This window comes from Nannospalax galili, unplaced genomic scaffold (assembly GCF_000622305.1).
Source record: "Nannospalax galili isolate Female #2095 unplaced genomic scaffold, S.galili_v1.0 scaffold277, whole genome shotgun sequence".
Classification (NCBI taxonomy): Eukaryota; Metazoa; Chordata; class Mammalia; order Rodentia; family Spalacidae; genus Nannospalax; species Nannospalax galili.
Window position 1 is genome coordinate 3907 of NW_008340240.1, and position 9014 is coordinate 12920.

The 9014-nt window shown below is 36.9% G+C and overlaps 1 pseudogene; it reads right to left on the reverse strand.

The window, feature by feature from the left end:
* Positions 1-3985: 3985 nt before the first annotated feature.
* LOC103735965 lies at positions 3986-4735 on the reverse strand (annotated as a pseudogene).
* Between the last annotated feature and the right edge of the window lie 4279 nt (positions 4736-9014).

Genomic DNA, 9014 nt, shown 5'->3' on the forward strand with positions numbered 1-9014 from the left:
GGTCACTGAGCTGTGTAACTCACAATTGATGTTCTGTGAGGAGCTGACTACTCAGATCTCGAAGAGGAGGAGGGGCTTCTTGAGCTATAGCCTCCCAGAAGGTGAGCTGAACTCCTAACTCTGAATGTGAAATAGTGTTTTTGCAGATATAAGCCACTGAGCATGAGTGGTTAATAGTTGATCTTTTAAAATCTAAGATAATCATTTGAATTTTAAGACAAATTATTAATGGTCCAATGACATTTGGTTCATTTACGTACATATTTAAAAAATTTCAAAACTTCCTTGGGCACTGCATGACACGGGTGACCCTACCTACTTGCAGATATTACACTCATACATATAAAGTAAAAAATAATAAAACATTTTTAAAAAGTTAAGAAATAAAATATAATTATTCTTATAAATTTTTAATAGGTTTAAAATTTACTAGATAATTTATAAGTATAAAACAAATTTCTCTGATTCAGATGTATTAATTGCTTAAAATAAGCATGTTTTTACATGGTAACTAGTTAGGAAACTGTGCTAATAATATATCTTGGTTCTGTTGAATATGCATCATCCCTCATAATAAAATATATTTATTCTATAAAATATTTGAATGTAATATAAAGCATCTATCCTTAGTTACTTTGTTAGGCATCATGATGAAACACTCTAGTAAAGCAAGGACGATGCAGTGACACTCCTGTTTGTCACATTAGACAAAACTTCACAGATTAGAAGGAGATTCCTTCGAAGAAGCAGGCAGCCATGTTGGGCAAGCTGCTTGGGGAAATAACTGCCATCAGTCTAGGGCCTGACTGTAGCCTCTGGCCAATAGTCAGCAAAAAGCCTCATTCTCATACACCATGCACTTTAATAAGCTGGGAAACAGATTCCCCTGAAGTTCTAGGTGACAATATAGCCTAGCTGATTCTCTGGCTACAGCTTGGCAAGACCCTCATTGGAGAACCATGTCAGCCATGCCTGCATTCCTAACTCATGTGAACTTCGAGATAGTAAGCAGGGGTTGCTTTGGTCTGCTAGATCGTTACAAAAGAGGAATGAACAGGGGCATACTTAAAATAGTTTTATTATGGGAAAATTCAGAAATATACAAAAGTCACGTATAGCTTAATGAACCCTCATCTAATTTCATCAGTACACACACGCACATGGTCAAGCTTGCTTCATCTATGCTACTAGCCTTCCCCAAAATATGCTATTTTAAAGTGAATTCCAGATTTTCTACCATTTTAACCTGTGAATGTTACAGTTTTACTATCTCTGTAACATACCTTCATTTTTCTTAAAAACAAAACCACATCATCATAGTCACATTTAAAAAGTTCCTTAATGTTTATTATCAAATATCTAGTATGTACACAAACTTATCAAAAACGTCATAGTTCTTTTCCTCTGACCCCAGGGTCCAAAGTGCACATGTGGAATTTGACTGATACATCTCTTTTCATTTTTTTTTAACTTTTAAAAAAATTTTTATTATTTTTATTTTATGTGTATGTGTGTATTGCCTGCATGTAGGTAAGTGCACCCGTGTCGTGCAATGCCCGTGGAGGTCAGAAGAGGCTGTCGGATCCCCTGGGACTGGAGTTACGGATAGTTGTTAGTTGCCATGTGGCCGCCGGGTTTTGAACCTGGGTCTTCTGCAAGAACAACCAGTGTTCTTAAGCACTGAGCCATCTCTCCAGTCCCTATTTTTTTTGTTTTTTATTTCTGGCCTTTTTGAGATAAGGTTTCTCTGTAGCCCTAGCTGGCCTGGAACTCACTATGTAGACCAGGCTGGCCTTGAACTCAGAGATCCGCCTGCCTCTGCAGGCTGGATCTAAAGGCATGCGCCACCATGCCTGGCTACGTCTCTTAAATTTCATTTAATCTACCAATTCTTTTTTCTGCCTTGTAATTTGTCCTAGGCTTCCTCCTGTTTTAGCCTTTGTTGACTATATCATTCTCATCTCATTTAATTGTATGTGCTGATGTATTTCCAGGTAGCAAGATCTAGAGCTAAGGTGGTGCTTCTGAATACAAATAGTTCAGATGTGTACTGTAGACCTGTGGGTTCCATCAAAAAGCACACTGGTGACTGCTTCTTATTTTAAGCTTAGAAAAAAATCAGTGGGGTGGGGGCTTTGGCAACATTTACTAGAACTGTAATGACACAGAGATTTGCATGGCTCCCAAGTAAGGGTGAGCGGGAAATCTGTGATTTGTTCCATATTTTTAAAAAAAGTAAAAAGAAAAGAAAGACAAAGACCAGTGAATTTAGGTGTTTTGAGCCTGTTTAATCAATTATGAAGTTCCTAATCAGTTTTTCACCAATTTTTTTAAATTGAATTTTTGAGAATTTCATACATTTTGATCATATTTAGGCCCCCTTCCCTATCTGCACCCCAATACCCCCATCCAATTACACACACACACACACACACACACACACACACACACACACACACATCACGTCTATTAAGACCTATTAAGTTAACGTTGTGTCCCTAAATGTTCTTTGGTGGTGGGTTCATCCACTGGAGCCTGGTTAATCTACCCTGTGTTACACCCTTAAAGAAACCTGACTCTCTTTCCAACAGCCATTAGTTGCCAATAGTTCCTTAGCTAGGCTTGGAACTGATTTCTTTTGTATTTTTGTCTTTTTGAGAAAGAGTCTCCCTGTAGTCCCAGCTAGCCTGGAACTGGCTATGTAGACCAGGCTGGCCTCTTCCTTCTCTGCTGGGATTAAAGGCATGTGCCACCACACCTGGCTACACTTCCCCACTTCTGTGCTGGGATTATTATTATTATTATTATTATTATTATTATTATTTTGCCTCTCAGTATAAATTTATTATACTTTCATTACACGCTGGTCTATAATAAATGCATTTTAGTCAAGCTGCTCCCTAAGGACACGCAAGAAAACAATAATCAGATGAATAAACTGCCTCCAAGCCCACTTCTAGGAAGTCTACTTGTAGACTGAAATGCCTTTGATGGAATGTAATATATGAATGACTTTTAATTCCAAAGGACATGGGTATCCTTGACCTTATCTTTCTTTCCTAGTATCATATGTATGCCCATTTTATTAAAGTCTGTAGGACTGTCCACTTATACAAAACTAGACATGAAATTCATTATGTGTTTAGTATAGAGGCTTTACATGGCAGGTGGTTAAATATTTGCTGAGAAGCAGTGATTTTTTAAATTAATTTTTAAGGTTAGCATACAAAGTAATGTTCCTTGTATTTCCATGTCATATTTCTTTAAAAATATTTTATTTATTTTTATGTGTATGAGTGTATTGCCTGTACGTATGTAAGTGCACCTGTGTCAGGCCTTCCAATGCAGTCAGAAGAGGGTGTCAGACCCCCTGGAGTTATGGAAAGTTGCCAGCCAGCATGTGGGTGCTGGGAACCGAACCTGAGTCCTCTGCAAGAACAGCCAGTGCTCTTAACCACTGAGCCATCTCTCCATCCCCTCATATGCTGTATTTCATTGTATTTAGTTCTGATTTGTTGCCACCATCCCTCCTCTGGCTAGTTCCTAAATAATCTCCCCTTCTGCTTTCATGTCCCACATACTCTCCCTTCTCGTCCTCCTCCTCCAAGATCTCTTATTTCTCAAGACCCTCTTTCTAGTTTCATGACACACACACACACACACACACACACACACACACACACACACACACACACACCTGCAACATATGTAATTTTAAATCTAGGTTCCATATGAGAGAAAGCACATAATTTTGTCTTTCTGAGTCTGACTTTGGCTCACTATGCGTACCATAATGACTTCTAGTTTCATCTATTTTCCTAAAGGTGGTGAATTTTGAAAATATATATGCTTTATATAAACAATGTTTTATTTCTATAAGAAACAAGATCAGGAAATGAAGACACTAAAGCAACTATATATGAAATTATAAATAAGAGTATCCTCTATATTCTATTGCCAATCAGTCCCCAAACCCACAAAGGCCTCAGGTTATGACATAATGGGTAAATTTTCCCCCTCAGACCTATGTCAGCCTCTGGCAATGTCACAAAATGTTCAGGATCATATGAAACTTCCTGCCAGCTTTCAAAGTTGTGAACTCTTTTTTATTAGTCTCCACTATAAAATTATGACCTGTAGTGTCCTTTGTTTCTGCATTAGTAAATCTATGGTAAAGATTTCTGTCTAGAGAATTCACAGATGCTTTGGTTGATGTATAACCTTATATTTACTAACTTGTTGATTTTGTTTAATAACATCATTTGACAATATGTTAAATGGGATTTCTAAATGCAGGAACACCATTGAACTCATCAGTAGTTGTAAATAGTATTCTGTTAGTAATTCTTTGCTTTTTGGGGGGCTTCTTTGCCAGTACAGATTCTCCAACTTTGATTGGTTCTTCAGGATCAAGATCTGACCCATTAACCAAGTTTTGAGTTATTGTTACTTGAGGAAAATGGGAAGGAATGTTTTCTTTGAGATGTTTCACTTCTTTAAAATCTTCAAGAGATTTGCAGAGCTCCTTGTGTCAATTGCTGGTTTGTTCTTGATACTGAAATTCCAATTCAAATTTATTTAAAAGTTCATTTACTCCAGTGACCTCATCTCCTATTTTACTTAATGTAGACTTCAAGGCAGGTTCCTGGTCAAGATTTTTGGATCACAGAATTTTCTTAATGCTGGCAATCTTTTCATTAACATAAGAGCATAATTGTTCTAGATCTGAGGCCATCCTTTAAGCATCAGCAGAGCCAACACTTTAAAAGTTTTTCCTGGAAGATGACTTGATAGCCCCTATCTGCTTTTCAGGAAAGCTACATGTCTGTGGCCTGGTCTATAAACACTGCCCTCAGTATGGCTTGAGTTTATGTGGATCTTGTGCATGTGTCCTAAATGAGGAAACTCAGACCCAGAAAGACGAACATCAAATATTCTCTCTCATAAACAGATGTCAGTTAGACTCCTTAAATATGTTTCAATTGGAAAGTTCAGAGGTTAGGAAACTATTAAATGGCCTTTGGGGGGGTCATGGAGATAGAATGCAGTGATATAAAATGGGAAAAGGGAATAATGAAGTAGGAAGGGTTAAATGGGGTGGGGAATAGGAGGGCAGGGCAGAGGAGGGAGTATGGGGAGGGATAACTAACACTAGGGCCTTACGAAAAAGTCATATGGAGATCTACAACTATAGAAGCTTCTTAAAGTATATACATATACATTACAAAAGAGATTAAAAGGAGTTACCTTACAGCAGGGGGACGTTGCTCCTACTAAACACCATATGCTGGCAAAGAAAAAGCCAAATGCCAGGAATAGGCTGCCTCTTTTGAAGCTGTTGACTAGGGGTCCCACAGACCCTCAAACAATACTGGCCATTGCCCCTGCTTGTGGTTACCCATCAGAACTTGAATGTAAGACCCCACTGATGAAGACAGTACATACATGAGTTGTAGAATAGCCCCTTAGTATTGTTTTTGGTGCATGAATCATTTTACCACTGGCCAGTGGCAGTTGGCTCTTCAACTTGGCTCCTGCCTAGCTGGCTCCTGGCTTTTGATCACACCCAGTTGGTTTTGATGTCCTCATTGTTTTAGGCATGACAAAATGTTTTTGGCTTATATGTTTTCTGTACCATGTCTGGCTCCAGGCCCACTTTAATTCAGTGGAATTAAAATTGCTTTCCTTTGGAGATTTAGGATGACAAGTTTTTTACTTAACTCTTTGATTTTATAGCTTGCTGAGAATCTTGCTTCTTAACTCAATCAAATTAATATAGCTATATAAGTCAGTTTCAGAATATCAGTATCATTAGTAACAATGTGATTCTTGAAAACATATATCTTAAAATTTATTTTGAGGTCTTTTTTATTGGGTTATAATCCCACAGGAATGTACAACCAAATTACCTTGTTTTTAGAGTCATTTGAAATATGTTTCCTCGCTTTTTAAGCTTTTAACTCAATACATAGGTACTTCTTTTTTGTTTTCCTTTTGAGTTAATGAATAGTTTAAAATTAAAAAAAATTTTTGTATCATGATAAAATTTTATCATGATACATAAAATTTACCATTTTGACAATTTTAAGTGTGTAGTTTAGTGGCATTAGTACATTCACATTGTTATGCAACCAATAACCACCATCTAGCTGTAGAACTTTTTCTTTCTTTCTTAAAAAATATTTTATTTATTATTTTTATTTTATGTGTATGAGTGCATTGTCTGCATGTGTGTAGATGGACCTGTGTCATGAAATGCCTGAAGAGTCAGAAGAGGGTGTTGGATTCCCTGGGAACTGGAGTTACGGATGGTTGTTAGGTGCCATGTGGGTGCTAGGAATCAAACCTGGGTCCTCTGCAAGAGCAGTCAGTGCTCTTAACCACTGAGCCATCTCTCCAGCTCTAGAACTTTTTCATTTTTCAGAACTGAACATATAGACAAACAGATCAGGATTAAATGCCCATTTCCCCCTTTCTCCATTCTTTTCAGTTAGCACTCCAGTTTCTTAAGGAATTTGGTTATCCTTAGTACCACAGATAAAGGAATTATGGAGTATTTGACCTTTAGTGACTTCTTACTTCACTTAATGGGGACTACTTTAAACATTTGGGCTGAAGAGCTAGCACAGTGATTAAAGGCTCAGACTTACAACCAAAAAGAAAAAAAAATTTACATGGTTTCAAAGTCAAATTTTCCACATAAGTTTTATACACAGAGGATTAGTTTCTTTATCTACCACCTCAACCCTTCTTTCTTTCCCCAATTCCATCTAGGTATCCATCTAAGTATTTTTGTTTTATCCTCCTAGCCTTTTATTTTTAAACTATAAACAAACAAATTCATATATTTTATTTATTCCCCCTTTCTGGAGATGTCTGTACACAATAATGGTAAATAAATGCTAGTACACCATACATGCTCTTGTTCTGCTGACTTAATCAGTATATCATGAGTAATAGTCTTGATCACTATGCAGGGGGCACTATTTTACAATAGTTCTCATTTCTTCCTATCAGCTCTTATAACTGACTTATCAGTTGTGGTACTGATAATGTTTAAGAGTAAAATTTGAGGACATATCATGTGCTTTGCTAGTATTTGTTGAAAATCTGCAGCAAGTACATGTGAAGGGAAAAAATGCTCTTGTGGCATCAAAAGATTTCTTGTAAAAATATCACTAACCTGGAGAAATTAATAGAAATATATAACCTCTATGAGTAATTCCAACTGGAGAATAACAGAACAAATGTTCATTTGAAGCAAAACCTGGTGAAAACTTGAAATATTTCAGGTTTTCTGGGGCATGATTTCTCCTTTAAGATGTGATATTTATGATAACTGTGTTTGTCCCAGGCTTCTCCAGCACTGCTGTACAGACCAGAGCTTCATACAGAGCAAGACTGCAGGCACTTCTCCATACACTGGTACATCCAAGCACTCACTAGCAAGAACACAGATTTACCTGTGGCAGGCAAGGGAGGCTTGGGGCCATGATATTTTCTACATCATACTATCATTTTTCTCTCTTGCCCTTATCTTCAAAATCTACTCAGAAATAGTAAAACAAAGCTAACTAAATGCCATGACTCTATCAAATGCTAGTTACATTTCAAAAAACCTCAAAAAAGAATCCTGACAATTATTTGTACTTAATATTACATCTTTCAGGAGTACCAGTAAAAATGACCTGCTCAGCACCTTTGTGTTACCTGGTTCTCAGAAGGTTATTTTGTTATAAAGGGCAGAGAAAAAAAAAAAAAAAGAGCCTATTCAGTTAAATGACATTTTAAAATCTAAACTCTAGCAACTGTCTAGCTGCAGAGAGAGTTACAATATTTAGGCCTTATACTCTTTGACTTTATATGTAGTTACAGTTTGATCTGTGCCAATATAAGTTAGTGCTCTCAATAGATAAAATACATGTGTAAGTCATGAATGTGGTTGGTGAAGAACTATTAGTAACTATAGAGATAATTGAGTTTGCCATCAATGTTTTTATTAAAATATTCAGAATATATTTGTAAATAAATAAAGTTACAGATTAAGACTATTTACTATTGAAATAAGAAATAAACATAGAAAAGATCAGAATAATGATTTAGTTCTCGTCTGTCTTTAGATTGCATTTTCTGAAATCCCCCATTGGCTAGAGATCAAATTTGGGGAGGCAGGAAGAACAGGTGGTGTCTAATGAAATTACCCTCTCAGAAATGTTTAAGGTCTCTTGTTTCTATATAAGTTCACATACATAAACACTCTACCATAGTTTATATTTTCTCACTTTTCTGTTAAAACTTTTCTTGAGAGTGATATGATACGAGGGATCTGGGAGCAGTTGGAGGGGGAAGTGGGAGGTGAATATGTTTGAAATGCACTGTATGCATGTATGACATTTTTGAAGAAGTTTGAAAAATATTAAAAACATTTCCTTTAACCCTTTAAAATTTTGATAAATTTATTTTATTTAAAATATACTTTATTGATATTTTTATTTTATGTGTATGAGTGTATTGACTGCATGTATGTAAGTGCACTCATGTTGTGCAGTGCCCATAGAGGTCAGAAGAGGGCGCTGAATCCTCAGGAGCTGGAGTTACAGATGATTGTTAGCCACCATGAGGGTGTTGAAAAACCAATCTGCAAGAGCAGCCAGTGTTCTTAACTACTAAGCCATCTCTCCAGCCTCCCCTTTAACTATTGGTTTTTTTTTTTTTTTTTTTGGTCTTTTTGAAACAGGGTCTTCCTGTAGCCCCAGCTGGCCTGGAACTTACTATGTAGACCAGGCTGGCCTTGAACTCACAGAAATCTGCCTGCCTCTGCCTCCTGAGTGTTGGGACTAAAGGCATGTGCTACCATGCCCAGCTTCCTTTAACTCTTATAATTGATTTATATATTATAATAGAAGTGTCTCTAAAAGATCGATCTATGGGGCTGGAGAGATGGCTCAGCAGTTAAGAACACTGGTTGTTCTTACAGAGGACCCAGGTTTGAAGTCCCAGCACCCACATGGCAG